A 15,873-nucleotide genomic window follows, 5' to 3' on the forward strand; every position below is an offset into this window, starting at 1 on the left:
TCCTAGCGGTAGTTGCTATGGGGACCTAGACGTTTCCTCTATCACACGCACAGCAGCGTGGTGAGCGGCGTCTGGTCCTCCGTAGGGGCTGGGAGGCAAAGTGGGGGGGATTTTTGTGCAAAAAGGCACAGATGCAGGGATAAAGTAAAATAATTTAATGCACAAGCATAGACAACGCGTTTCACGGGGAAACAGTCCCCGCTTTCTCAAGTCAAAGCTTACAAACAGTAGGGGAAACAGCCCCTTATATATCAGCCAATCAACTCTTTCTATGAGGTATCTACGGAATCCCAGTGGATCCAAGAAAGCCCAACCACCGTATAGTATGGAATAAAAGGGAAATGAGTAAAGATACAGATTCAAGGAAAAAAAGAGCACCCAATGTGCAACAAGAACCCATACCCAGACAAAAGATCTAATAGTTGCAATAGTCATCCCTAATAATACCTCTCTGAATCATCATTAGCAGCAAATAGCAATATATACAAGATGTCATATATAAATATATAGATGCATATAAAAATCATGTAAAAATCATGTAAAAATTAAAACAATTATCATTTTCGAACCCACACATATATCTCATATTAGCAGCACAACTTAATCTCATCTATATTCCAAATCCATCACCTGGGTGTATATAGGGGTCAGGTGACGTTGCACCCACGGAGCGCGGCACGCACATGCCCACGCTCACGTAGGCACTCATCACCACACCCGCCCACCAAAAGGGCCCACCCACGTGTTCCCCCTCCCACACACCCCCCCTCCCCCACCCCCCTGCGGCCCATCTGGCACTACATTATACATTGCAAATGGCTCATCTCCTCTAGACATTTGTTCAACCCTCCCGGCTCTAAGGTTCCCAGTTTTAGGATCCAAAAGGATTCCCGTCTGCAAAGAATCCGATATTTCTCGTGTTTGTTATGATGGTGTACCTGCTCTATAATAGTGGCCCTCAATACATTAAAGTCCCTGTTATGTACTAAATTGCAGTGATTGGACACCCCATGTTTGGGTTCCCCCTTACTTACATTAGACCTGGCCAGTTCTTCTGAGTGACCCCGTGCTTAAACAAACCCTTCCCCCCCAAACCCCAACTGGTGTTCCGAAGAGGAAAAACCATTAGGGGCTATATAGCACCCAGCAGATTGACACCGAGTGTAATTGTTAATAGTGATGGCAACCAGACTAGATTGGGGTGCTATTCATGCAAGTCCAAACGATGCCTCTGCTGCAATACCCTAAATAATGGTGCAACTACCTTTCAGATCAATGGTTCTGTACAGTTCCCGATAAAGAGCCATGTAAACTGTCAGAGCACATATGTGGTCTATTTGTTGGTTTGTCCATGTAATCTGGGTTACGTGGGTCGAACTACCCAGAAATTTCAAACTCGCTTGAATAAGCATAGGTCTAATGTAAGTAAGGGGGAACCCAAACATGGGGTGTCCAATCACTGCAATTTAGTACATAACAGGGACTTTAATGTATTGAGGGCCACTATTATAGAGCAGGTACACCATCATAACAAACACGAGAAATATCGGATTCTTTGCAGACGGGAATCCTTTTGGATCCTAAAACTGGGAACCTTAGAGCCGGGAGGGTTGAACAAATGTCTAGAGGAGATGAGCCATTTGCAATGTATAATGTAGTGCCAGATGGGCCGCAGGGGGGTGGGGGAGGGGGGGTGTGTGGGAGGGGGAACACGTGGGTGGGCCCTTTTGGTGGGCGGGTGTGGTGATGAGCGCCTACGTGAGCGTGGGCATGTGCGTGCCGCGCTCCGTGGGTGCAACGTCACCTGACCCCTATATACACCCAGGTGATGGATTTGGAATATAGATGAGATTAAGTTGTGCTGCTAATATGAGATATATGTGTAGGTTCGAAAATGATAATTGTTTTAATTTTTACATGATTTTTACATGATTTTTATATGCATCTATATATTTATATATGACATCTTGTATATATTGCTATTTGCTGCTAATGATGATTCAGAGAGGTATTATTAGGGATGACTATTGCAACTATTAGATCTTTTGTCTGGGTATGGGTTCTTGTTGCACATTGGGTGCTCTTTTTTTCCTTGAATCTGTATCTTTACTCATTTCCCTTTTATTCCATACTATACGGTGGTTGGGCTTTCTTGGATCCACTGGGATTCCGTAGATACCTCATAGAAAGAGTTGATTGGCTGATATATAAGGGGCTGTTTCCCCTACTGTTTGTAAGCTTTGACTTGAGAAAGCGGGGACTGTTTCCCCGTGAAACGCGTTGTCTATGCTTGTGCATTAAATTATTTTACTTTACCCCTGCATCTGTGCCTTTTTGCACAAAAATCCCCCCCACTTTGCCTCCCAGCCCCTACGGAGGACCAGACGCCGCTCACCATGCTGCTGTGCGTGTGATAGAGGAAGCGTCTAGGTCCCCATAGCAACTACCGCTAGGACTACTGGGAAGGTGACGTCACGGACTTCTGCCCCGCCGTTACGGAAAGCCTGGTCCCCGGCTGGCATAGAGGGACAACTGCCTATCGCGGCTGAGCACGCTGTGCTGGCCACACTACTATTAGGTGAGACCATTCCACCTTTGTTTTGCCTTTTGCTGATTGACTTCTCAGAGCGCTCCCTTCTTTGTCTCTTTTCAATTGTTTAGTGTTCATGGGAGCAGCCGAGCAACATTATTCGGGTGGCCAGATCGCGCCTTGAGGGGCTCACTACCCCTAACTCTCTCTATTGCTGGAATTGGGGAACTCTGGAATTCAGCTATTAGTGCAGAGCAGGGCGCTGGCTGGCTGCGCTGCGGGACCAGAAGAGGTGATTAACTTTGACATATGACCTCTTCTCTCTCCAAGTCATGCCGCCCTTCTTATCTTATCTGATTTTAGCGCCCTAGGCCGTGGCCTTTGTGGCCTTTCCAGAAATCCGGCCCTGGCAGCAGCAATGATTCCTCTGGATAGCTGCCTGTTTTCTGTGCTCTCAACACTGGCACTGCTTGTTTAGGCAGCAGTATCTTTAGCTACAAAGGCTCTACACATGGACGGGGCGGAGTCATGTCTGCGACTCAGCGTGACCATGGCAGCAGCAGAAAAAACTAGAGATGGGAAGTCCGGATCTTTTCAATGATTCGGATGATTCGAATCGGATCATTGAAAAGATCCGGATCTTTGATCCAAATCTCGAATCATTTTACTAGGGAAGCATTCGGGGGTAGTGATGGGAATTCCGGCTCTTCTCAGAGAATCGGCTCTTCTGAATCGGCTCCCATTAAAGAACCGGCTCTTACGGCTCTGAATCGGCTCTTCATTAAATATCACTAGACACCACTCAGAATCAGAGTAAAAGCCCCGCCCCGTCTCCATGACAACTCCAGACTGCTTCTCTGACTGGGGCAATCCCTCCTGCTACTGCTCTGCTCCGCCCCATACACTCCTACAAGCTGTAAGACATAGCTCCCAACTGACCCTCTTTCGGAGGGACAGCGCCTCTTTCCGAGCCCTGTCCCTCTGTCCCTCTTTCCTCCTCATTTGTCCCTCTTTCAGGACTTTGTCCCTCTTTCTATGTAAATATATATATTTCTATACTGAAAAATGTGTTTGATTGACTCTAAACTTTATTCCCATCCTTTACATTGATATATTACTAATTTTAAAATGTTAATATGAAGGAAATTGAACCAGAATAGAAAGGACCAGTGTGGTTTGAATTATAAAACAACATATTTTTCTTATGAAATCTTTATAATATGCGTGACTAGGGGTGTGACAGAGGCATGATCAGGGGTGTGGCAGGGGTGTGGCTTAAGTGTCCCTCTTTCTCATCTCAGAAAGTTGGGAGGTATGTGTAAGAGGAGGACTACATCTCCCAGCATGCCTCAGCGCCCTTTATTACAGAGCAAAGCAGAGCTGTGTGGGGCGGCTGAGGCATTGGCTGTTTTAAAACTGAGAACCGGCTCTTGTCGTTCGCAGCAAAGAGCCAGCTCTTAGACCTGGCTCGTTCACGAATGACCCATCACTATTCGGGGGTGAAATGACTAGCAGGACTGGACAGGACTTTACCTGCAGTGGAAGGAGAAGGGGAGGGGGGTGGACACACAGAGAAGGGGAGAAGATGGACAGAGAAGGGCATGGAGTGGACAGAGAAGGGAGGAGGTGGACGAAGAGGGGTGAGCAGAGAGCAGAAATGTTTTTTTGCACACATTACCCACATGTTGCAATCATATGCTTTAAATATATTTCACCTTTATCTGTATACTTTAAATGCAAACGTCTCACAGTGAAAGAAAGCATTCCCCAATGTGTCCTTTTCTCACCTCGAACACTCATCATAAATGTAGGGAGAAGTGAAGTGCAGCTGTTTAGAGCAGAGTGCAGGAGGATCATATTGCACTGCAATCACAGTGCCTGACCTGTCATTCTAGCCCAGCACGCTGTCTGCAAAGTTACTGAGCTGTGCATCTGAGCCAAAACTTTCCCATTTGTTCACTATGCACAACTATGGAACAGACGGCCTAAAATGAGCAGCACATTACAGCCAGTACGTGTGCTCTACACATATCTGGCAGTGGCACCCATGTCCCCTCTCTCATCTACCTGTCCCTGTGCAAGGCTGGCTCCCCTCCAACTGTGCGATCCATCTCTGCTCTGCTTCCAGGACCCTCCTGCCCGCTGAGGGGGGCATGCCGCTCCTGGCTCCACCCCCTTTGTGAACCGAATCGTTCATTTTGATGATCCGGATGATTCGACTCACAAAAAAGATTTGGTGATCCGAATCGTTCATGATCCAGACAACACTAGAAAAAACAGCCAGCCCAAGGTTGTTCAATCTGCCTGACAGCCTGTGACGCAGGCGGATGGCGGGGTTTAGAACGGTCGAGGGCGGAGAGCCGTGTATACATTATTCACAGTGCACGCTGTGCACATGGTAGTGACTGCACCATCCGCACTGGCCCTAAATAATTGAAGGAGAGGCGGCCCGGGGGAGATTGCCCCCCTTCCCCCCAGGCCAGTCTGCGCCTGGTGCCCAAATGTATGCACCTGCCTAGATTTAAATTATTGTGCACTTTCTGTAAATCCAATAAACTTCATTTCACTTTTCAAATGTGTGTCTCCCAGGGGAGGACTGTGACCTCTTGGCCTGGGGGGAAAACACAAACTAGAGGCCCATTTCCTTGGCAACGGAGGAGTGATGGAGGCAGCGTCACATGGCCAATTCCCCTGAGATTTAAGCAGTGTCATAAGGCAGATCTCCAAGAGATTTCATGCGAAAATCTCTCGGGAATCAGTCTGCTGGTGTATGAGCAGGCAACAGATCTCTCTTTGATCAGAGTGAGATCTGTTTCTTGGTCAATCTTTCAAACCAATTGTTTTTCTAGGCCAATCTGGAGGAAGCTAAGAATATGTTGTGTATAAAAAGTGGCTATGCGCTCCTCGCTATCACACCCACAATAGTCCCTTAACATGCTTAACCTGTCTACAACTTTTTTTAGCAGACGGATCGCTACACCATGGGGGGTATCACCTCCCTACTGTAAAATATATATTTGCACACTAGAGTACAAAGGTACAGCGCTCAACATCCCATAATATAGAAATATGCATAAGAGTCCACCTAGTAAACTTAAAATAGTGACAAAACTTAGAAATTGAAGGAGAGGCGGCCCGGGGGAGATTGCCCCCCTTCCCCCCAGGCCAGTCTGCGCCTGGTGCCCAAATGTATGCACCTGCCTAGATTTAAATTATTGTGCACTTTCTGTAAATCCAATAAACTTCATTTCACTTTTCAAATGTGTGTCTCCCAGGGGAGGACTGGGACCTCTTGGCCTGGGGGGAAAACACAAACTAGAGGCCCATTTCCTTGGCAACGGAGGAGTGATGGAGGCAGCGTCACATGGCCAATTCCCCTGAGATTTAAGCAGTGTCACAAGGCAGATCTCCAAGAGATTTCATGCGAAAATCTCTCAGGAATCAGTCTGCTGGTGTATGAGCAGGCAATAGATCTCTCTTTGATCAGAGTGAGATCTGTTTCTTGGTCAATCTTTCAAACCAATTGTTTTTCTAGGCCAATCTGGAGGAAGCTAAGAATATGTTGTGTATAAAAAGTGGCTATGCGCTCCTCGCTATCACACCCACAATAGTCCCTTAACATGCTTAACCTGTCTACAACTTTTTTTAGCAGACGGATCGCTACACCATGGGGGGTATCACCTCCCTACTGTACAATATATATTTGCACGCTAGAGTACAAAGGTACAGCGCTCAACATCCCATAATATAGAAATATGCATAAGAGTCCACCTAGTAAACTTAAAATAGTGACAAAACTTAGAAATTTAAAAATTAAACAGCTCCCAAGATGTAAGAAACTGTCCCAGTGTTGCCAGACCTTCCAAACACCACAGTCTGCACAGCTACAAACAGGAAAAAGTTAAATTGTCAACTCAAACTTCAAGATCAGCTTTACTGTTTTCATGCACACTAATTGCTGGAACACTCTTACCAACAGGAATGGCTGATTAAATGACAGATCAGCATAAGGGTTTAGATCAGGGATGTCAAACCGGTCCTACGAGGGCCGAGGTCCTCACACATCTTTGACACAGCTCAAATGAATTGCTGGGTTGGAATCAGGAAAGGTGTGGTCCGTCAGGTAGAACACATTCCTCTTTCTCAGTCCATCCTAAACACTGGCATGGATCTGGCCCTCCAGGCCTGGAGTCCGACACATGTGGTCTAAATAGTGATAAAGTCCTAACTTTGCTTTCTCAACTGAGCCACCAGACACACTAGTACCAAAGAAGGTTGTCATGGCTGTGATAATGTCGAGAGGGAGGATGGTTACTGGAGAAGAATGTTACCAACTGCATGGTGGAAAGAAGTTTGAAATAATGAATGTATCTGCCAAGTCTATTGAATATATCCAGTTCTGTAAGGGAATGGCTGGTCCATTCATTTGTTGTAACTCCATCTTGAATGTTTTCAGAAAGATGATGATTTAGGAATTACAGATCCAGTACTGAACGCAGATCAAAAGAAAAAAAAAAACAAAAACACTTTATTATGGCAATCCGAGAGTGTAGGTGACTTGTGACAGCTCTTCACAACTAGGGAGAGAAGAGAGCTGTCACCAGTCACCTGTGGTCTGCGATTATCCTCTGTGACCAGCCCCTCTCTCAGTAGGTGAAAGTTTTCTCACCTCTCCTCAGGCAACTTCCACAGCTTATCTGCCCTCAGCCAAGCCCAGGACATGTCTATGTTGTCTAATCTCCTGGAATGCAGGCAGCCCAGAGCCAGCAGCAATGATTCCTCTGGATAGCTGCCTGTTTCCTGTGCTCTCAACACTGGCACTGCTTGTTTAGGCAGCAGTATCTTCAGCTACAAAGGCTCTACACATGGATGGGGCGGAGTCATGTCTGCGACTCAGCGTGACCACGGCAGCAGCAGAAAAAACAGCCAGACCAGGCCAGGTGCACGCTGCACACAAGGTTTTCAATCTGGCCGACGGTCTGTGACGCAGGCGGATGGCGGGGTTTAGAATGGCCGAGGGCGGGCAGCCGTGTATACATTATTCACAGTGCACACTGTGCACGTGGTAGTGACTGCACCATCGGCCCTAAATAATTGAAGGAGAGGCGGCCCGGGGAAGATTGCCTCCCTTCCCCCCAGGCCAGTCCGTGCCTGGTGCCCAAATGTATGCACCTGCCTAGATTTATTTAATCAATTATTGTGCACTTTCTGCAAATCCAATAAACTTCATTTCACTTTTCAAATGTGTGTCACTGTCTGCTATATGATATATTTAACTGACATTTTTTTAAATCAAAACAACCAACAATTTATACAGGAAAATCATGACGATCAACAAGGTTGCCCAAACTTTTGCATCCCACTGTAGATAGGAAGAAAGTACTGTATACAAGATCTCACCTACTGTATTTATTATTATTATTATTTAGTATTTATATAGCGCCGACATATTACGCAGCGCTGTACAGTGTATATATATATATATATATATATCTTGTCACTAACTGTCCCTCAAAGGAGCTCACAATCTAATCCCTACCATTGCCATATGTCTATATTATGTAGTGTAAGTACTGTAGTCTAGGGCCAATTTTTTAGGGGGAGCCAATTAACTTATCCGTATGTTTTTGGAATGTGGGAGGAAATTGGAGTGCCCGGAGGAAACCCACGCAGACACGGAGAGAACATACAAACTCTTTGCAGATAGTGCCCTGGCTGGGATTCGAACCAGGGACCCAGCGCTGCAAGGCGAGAGCGCTAACCACTACGCCACCGTGCTGCCCATATGATCATCTACACTCAGCGCTCAGTCAGCAGATGTAGAGGAACTGTGGGGAAAAAGTAGGATAATTGTTTGCCTTGCTCAGTGCTTCCTCTGTGTGCATTAATGTCTGTCTCTCTGTACTGAGCAACAGGAATCCCCTGCTAATAACTTGTTATAACACTTTGATATACCCAGTAATTGTTGTATTTATTATTACTTATTTAAAAAACACTATGATACCATGGATTACACCTTATAGGACCACAGACACTTTTAGGTGTAGGCCATCTAGGCAGATGTCTAGGGCATCTCCTGCTGAAAGGGGGCATCTCAGGGGTATAAGAAGCAGGGGGGTTTGCTAGGATCTGAGCAGATCCAGGACACCTTCTGGCACCAGCAAAGGAGAATATGTGTATTGCACACAAAGTCAGTATGGTGTGACAGATTGCACTGTATTATTTTTTTTTTTATTATTATTTAGTATTTATATAGCGCCAACATATTACGCAGCGCTGTACAGTGTATATATATATATATATATATATCTTGTCACTAACTGTCCCTCAAAGGAGCTCACAATCTAATCCCTACCATTGCCATATGTCTATATTATGTAGTGAATGTACTGTAGTCTAGGGCCAATTTTTTTAGGGGGAGCCAATTAACTTATCAGTATGTTTTTTGAATGTGGGAGGAAACCGGAGTGCCCGGAGGAAACCCACACAGACACGGAGAGAACATACAAACTCTTTGCAGATAGTGCCCTGGCTGGGATTCGAACCAGGGAAGGCGAGAGAGCTAACCACTACGCCACCGTGCTGCCCATAAGGACATATACAGTAGTAGAATGTAATATACTATTCAGGATATCAAATTTTATGTTTATTATTCTGATTTCAGCATCAGAAACACTTTTTATACCTGTATATTGCTGTATACTGGTATGTAGCCCCCACCAGTGATGCTTAGCCTAGGCTATGATGTCACTAAGCCTTTTCCACCCAGCGCACTCTGTTTCAACTCACTTTGGAACGCAGAACAAACAAACATTCCACAGATGCTTTGATGCTCCTTACCAGCCATAATGTCGCCATCCGTGATACATTTAAATAGGAACTCTACCAGTGGCATCTTAAGGGGGTGGCGCCAGGAGTGCCCCACCTCCCCCCAGCAGGCAGGGAGGGTGACAGTCGGCCCCCTGCAGTCGGGGGTTACCGCTGCTCAGAACCCCTCTGGTCCTGGCTACACCTATTCCTGGCTATCTATACTGGCTACACCTATTCCTGGCTATCTATACTGGCTACACCTATTCCTGGCTACCTATACTGGCTGCACCTATTCCTGGCTACCTATACTGGCTGCACCAATTCCTGTCTACGTATACTGGCTGCACCTATTCCTGGCTATCAATACTGGCTGTACCTATTCCTGGCTATCTATACTGGCTGCACCTATTCCTGGCTATCTATATTGGCTACACCTATTCCTGGCTGTCTATACTGGCTACACCTATTCCTGGCTGTCTATACTGGCTACATCTATTCCTGGCTATCTATACTGGCTACACCTATTCCTGGCTATCTATACTGGCTACACCTATTCCTGGCTATCTATACTGGCTACACCTATTCCTGGCGATCTATACTGGCTACACCTATTCCTGGCTATCTATACTGGCTACACCTATTCCTGGCTATCTATACTGGCTACACCTATTCCTGGCTATCTATACTGGCTACACCTATTCCTGGCTATCTATATTGGCTACACCTATTCCTGGCTATCTATACTGGCTACACCTATTCCTGGCTATCTATATTGGCTACATCTATTCCTGGCTATCTATACTGGCTGTACCTATTCCTGGCTATCTATACTGGCTGTACCTACTCCTGGCTATCTATACTGGCTGCACCTATTCCTGGCTATCTATACTGGCTACACCTATTCCTGGCTATCTATACTGGCTACACCTATTCCTGGTTATCTATATTGGCTACATCTATTCCTGGCTATCTATACTGGCTGTACCTATTCCTGGCTATCTATACTGGCTGTACCTACTCCTGGCTATCTATACTGGCTGCACCAATTCCTGGCTATCTATACTGGCTGCACCAATTCCTGGCTATCTATACTGGCTGTACCTATTCCTGGCTATCTATACTGGCTGTACCTATTCCTGGCTACACCTATTCCAGGCTGTACCTATTCCTGGCTACACCTATTCCAGGCTTTCTATACTGGCTGTACCTATTCCTGGCTACACCTATTCCTGGCTGCACCTATTCCTGTCTACCTATACTGGGGGCAACTATACCAAGCTACCTATACTGGGGACAAGTATTCCAGGCCAGGGCCGGGCCGAGGCATAGGCTGGAGAGGCTCCAGCCTCAGGGCGCAGAGTAGGAGGGGGCGCAGAATTCATTCAGCTGTCATTCCTAATTGTGTTTGAAGCAGAAAGAAATACGAAAAGGGGATACATGGCAGTGACTGCAAGCCAGATAACTAGATATTAAGGTGTTGGGGAGGTTGTGGGCCCTGTGGCACCTCTTAGTCTAATAGCAATCAGTGTGTGATGGCTGGGGTGGCAGGGATGGAGGGGCGCACTTTGGTGTCTCAGCCTTGGGTGCTGGAGGACCTTGTCCCGGCTCTGTTCCAGGCTACCTATACTTGTGGCAACTATTCCAGGCTACCTATACTGGGGGCAACCATTCCAGGCTACCTATTCTGGGGGCAACTATCAGTGCAGTTTCTAGGCTAAAATGCACCCAGGGCGAGGGTGTAAAAATTGCGCCCAAACCCCCCCGCCCCCGGAGCAAGATATGGGTGCCCGCAGTATAGGTTAGCCAGGTCTAGTTGCACTTAGTATAGGTCTCCTCAGTATAGGTAGCCAAGAATAGGTACCCCACTATAGGTAGCCAGGCATAGGTGAGCCAGTATAGTTGCCCCCGCTATAGGTTAGCCAGGTAGGTGCCTCCAGTATAGGTAGCCAGTATAGTTGCCCCCAGTATAGGTTAGATAGGCAGGCGCCCCCGGTATAAGTTAGATAGATAGGTGCCCCAGTACAGGTTAGCTAGGTGGGTGCCTCTAATATAGGTAGCCAGAATAGTTGCCCCAGCATAGGGATAGGTAGGTGCCCCCAGTATAGGTTATTTAGGTAAGTGCCTGCAATATAGGTAGCCAGTATAGTTGCCACCTGTATAGGCTAGCTAGGTGGGTAGGTGTCCCCAATACAGGTTAGATAAGTGCCCCCAGTATAGGTTAGATAGGTAGCTGCCTCCCCAGTATAGGTTAGATAGGTAGCTGCCCCAGAGTATAGGTTAGATAGGTAGGTGCCCCTCAGTATAGGTTAGATGGGTAGCTGCCCCCCAGTATAGGTTAGATTAGGTAGCTGCCCCCCAGTATAGGCTAGATTAGACAGGTGCCCCCCAGTATAGGTTTGATTAGGTAGCTGCCCCCCCCAGTATAGGTTAGATAGGTAGGTGCCCCCCAGTATAGGTTAGATTAGGTAGCTGCCCCCCCCCAGTATAGGTTAGGTAGGTGCCCCCCAGTATAGGTTAGGTAGGTGCCCCCCCAGTATAGGTTAGATTAGGTAGCTGCCCCCCAATGTAGGTTAGATTAGGTAGCTGCCCCCCAGTGTAGGTTAGATTAGGTAGTTGCCCCCAGTGTAGGTTAGATAGGTAGCTGCCCCCCAGTGTAGGTTAGATTAGGTAGGTGCCCCCCAGTATAGGTTAGATAGGTAGCTGCCCCCCAGTGTAGGTTAGATAGGTAGCTGTCCCCCAGTGTAGGTTAGATTAGGTAGGTGCCCCCCAGTATAGGTTAGATAGGTAGCTGCCCCCCAGCGTAGGTTAGATTATGTAGCTGCCCCCCAGTATAGGTTAGATAGGTAGCATTAGCCTAGGTAAAATAGTCACAACAAAGCACAGCTACAAACAGGAAAAAGATCAATTGTCAACTCAAACTTCAAGATCAGCTTTACTGTCTTCATGCACACTAATTGCTGGAACACTCTTACCAACAGGAATGGCTGATTAAATGACAGATCAGCATAAGGGTTTAGATGATGTCAAACCGGTCCTACGAGGGCCGAGGTCCTCACACATCTTTGACACAGCTCAAATGAATTGCTGGGTTGGAATCAGGGAGGGTGTGGTCCGTCAGGTAGAACACATTCCTCTTTCTCAGTCCATCCTAAACACTGGCATGGATCTGGCCCTCCAGGCCTGGAGTCCGACACATGTGTAGTGATAAAGTCCTAACTTTGCTTTCTCAACTGAGCCACCAGACACACTAGTACCAAAAAAGGTTGTCATGGCTGTGATAATGTCGAGAGGGAGGATGGTTACTGGAGAAGAATGTTACCAACTGCATGGTGGAAAGAAGTTTGAAATAATGAATGTATCTGCCAAGTCTATTGAATATATCCAGTTCTGTAAGGGAATGGCTGGTCCATTCATTTGTTGTAACTCCCTCTTGAATGTTTTCAGAAAGATGATGATTTAGGAATTTCAGATCCAGTACTGAACGCAGATCAAAAGAAAAAAAAACAAAAACAATTTATTATGGCAATCCGAGAGTGTAGGTGACTTGTGACAGCTCTTCACAATTAGGGAGAGAAGAGAGCTGTCACCAGTCACCTGTGGTCTGCGATTATCCTCTGTGACCAGCCCCTCTCTCAGTAGGTGAAAGTTTTCTCACCTCTCCTCAGGCAACTTCCACAGCTTATCTGCCCTCAGCCAAGCCCAGGACATGTCTATGTTGTCTAATCTCCTGGAATGCAGGCAGCCCAGAGCCAGCAGCAATGATTCCTCTGGATAGCTGCCTGTTTCCTGTGCTCTCAACACTGGCACAGCTTGTTTAGGCAGCAGTATCTTCAGCTACAAAGGCTCTACACATGGATGGGGCGGAGTCATGTCTGCGAGGGCGGGCAGCCGTGTATACATTATTCACAGTGCACACTGTGCACGTGGTAGTGACTGCACCATCGGCCCTGTATGCAGATGACACCCAAATCTATCTCCACACCCCTGACATATCCACCACTACCATGGACAAGGTCTCCTCCTGCCTATCTTCCATCTCCTCCTGGATGTCCGCTGGGTTCCTAAAACTAAATCTAGACAAAACGGAATTTATGATCTTCCCACCCCGGTCATCCCTGGACCTCCCAGATGTGCAGGTCACTGTTAACCACACTACTATTCACCCTACCTCTCAAGCCCGCTGTCTGGGTGTCACCCTGGACTCCGCACTCTCCTTCACTCCCCACATCCAAAACCTCAGAAAGTTCTGCAACTTCCACCTTCGTAACATCTGTAAGATTCGCCCTTTCCTGACCCCTGCCACCACCAAACTCCTCATCCATGCCCTCATAATTTCCCGCCTCGACTACTGCAATGCCCTTCTGTCTGGACTCCCTAAGACCCGAATAGCCCCACTGCAGTCCATCATGAATGCGGCTGCCAGAATTATCCACTCCTCCCATCGCTCCACCAGGGCGACTCCCCTCCGTGAATCCCTCCACTGACTTCCTATCCAGTCCAGAATCAGATTCAAGATATTGTGTCTGACCTACAAATCCATCCACAAAACCTGTCCAACCTACATTTCTGATCTTACTCAGAGATACACACCAAGCCGCTCACTCCGCTCCTCCAATGAACTTCCCCTGACCGTCCCCCGCATCACCCAGTCCCATGCACGCCTCCAAGACTTCTCAAGAGCCGCTCCGACACTATGGAACTCCCTACCTCCACCCATTAGGGCAGCCCCCTCCTTCAACACCTTCAAGAAGGCCCTCAAAACTCACCTTTTCACTCTTGCCTACCACCCCTCACAATTGCTCTAAACCCAGCCGAACTCTGGTCCCCTACCTCTCGTGTCCCTACCTCTCCCTCTAGATTGTAAGCCTTTGGGCAGGGTCCTCACTCCTTTTGTGTCCTACCTGATCATGCACCTCTATTACTGTGCACCCATGCTATGCATTTGAGTGAACCTAACTTGCCTAACTCCATGCTCCCATCCAGTGACTGACTAAGCATTACCTTGTACTCATACTGGGCTGTGTGATCTGGTTTTCTTGTATTCCTGTATTGTCATATTGCTGTTTGTCACCCCTAAATATTGTCTGTAACCTAAATTAATGTCCAGCGCTGCGTAATATGTTGGCGCTTTATAAATACAACAAATAAATAAATAAATAAAATAAGGAGAGGCGGCCCGGGGGAGATTGCCTCCCTTCCCCCCAGGCCAGTCCGTGCCTGGTGCCCAAATGTATGCACCTGCCTAGATTTATTTAATCAATTATTGTGCACTTTCTGCAAATCCAATAAACTTCATTTCACTTTTCAAATGTGTGTCACTGTCTCCTATATGATATATTTTTGAATCAGGATGATACCATTTATTGGCTAACTTAGAGATGGATAAACAGTGAGCTTTCGACTTATAAAAAGCCTTCGTCGTACTGGTTCCTGACCAAAACTGAAAAACACAGCTTATATACACTGACATACAGAGGAGAAACATTCTTTAGCAAACATAAATGTAATTAGATGCTTTAACTGTTACTGAGGAGGCTTTCCCAGGCATCCATGGGCGTCCGCACATATGGCAAAACCGGGCATCTGCCCGAGCCTGGCCGCCCGCTGCCCCCCCCCCCCCCCCTGGCCGCGTGCCCGTGCAGCCAGCAGGAGGGGAACAGCGCAGAGAAGAGAGAGAGCGCTATGGGCACAGTGGGGAAGGGCGGACGTCTCCCCCCCCCTTCCCTCACCTTAGGGGGCTCTCTCTCCCTCGCTGTCCCCTCCGGAATGAAGTGTGCAGCGGCTGGCAGCGGGCGGAACTTACCTCCTCTCGCTCCTGCGCCGGAAGTTCTGGTGCCGCACTCTGGTCTGGATCAGGCCAGAGTAGCGGCTAATCCATCCGGCGCGTGCGACGAGAGGAGGTAAGTTCCGCCCGCTGCCAGCCGCTGCACACTTCATTCCGGACTCCGGAGGGGAGAGCGAGAGAGGGAGGGAGAGCCCCCTAAGGTGAGTGCCCATAGCTCTCCCTCTTCTCTCCGCTGCTCCCCTCCTCCTGCACACATGGCCACTTTTTCTGGGGACATATCCCCCTGGCTACATATACTGGGACATATACTCCTGCCTATATATACTGGGACATATACCCCTGCCTACATATACTGGGACATATACCCCCTGCCTACATATACTGGGACATATACACCTGCCTACATATACTGGGACATATACCCCCTGCCTACATATACTGGGACATATACACCTGCCTACATATACTGGGACATATACCCCTGCCTACATATACTGGGACACATACCCCTGCCTACATATACTGGGACACATACCCCTGCCTACATATACTGGGACATATACCCCTGCCTACATATACTGGGACATATACCCCTGCCTACATATACTGGGACATATACACCTGCCTACATATACTGGGACATATACCCCCTGCCTATATATACTGGGACATATACCCCTGGCTACATATACTGGGACATATACCCCTGCCTACATATACTGAGACATATACCCCCTGCCTACATATA

General features: G+C 47.4%; 1 protein-coding gene and 1 long non-coding RNA gene across 5 annotated transcripts in view; one reads left to right on the forward strand and one right to left on the reverse strand.

The window, feature by feature from the left end:
* LOC137518088 (uncharacterized) overlaps positions 1-13,124 on the reverse strand; it is a 179,886-nt gene extending 166,762 nt beyond the window's left edge. The window contains exon 1 of one of the 2 annotated variants that reach the window (XR_011020735.1): positions 12,313-13,124. This is a non-coding gene — a long non-coding RNA (uncharacterized lncRNA). Of the gene's footprint in view, positions 1-6,503; positions 7,345-12,312 lie in introns of those variants that run through there. The other variant, XR_011020734.1, reaches the window with a different exon arrangement.
* Positions 1-15,873, forward strand: part of LOC137518086 (diamine oxidase [copper-containing]-like) — a 146,713-nt gene that overhangs the window by 61,330 nt on the left and 69,510 nt on the right. The window lies entirely within an intron of this gene.

This window comes from Hyperolius riggenbachi, chromosome 5, assembly GCF_040937935.1.
Source record: "Hyperolius riggenbachi isolate aHypRig1 chromosome 5, aHypRig1.pri, whole genome shotgun sequence".
Lineage (NCBI taxonomy): Eukaryota > Metazoa > Chordata > Amphibia > Anura > Hyperoliidae > Hyperolius > Hyperolius riggenbachi.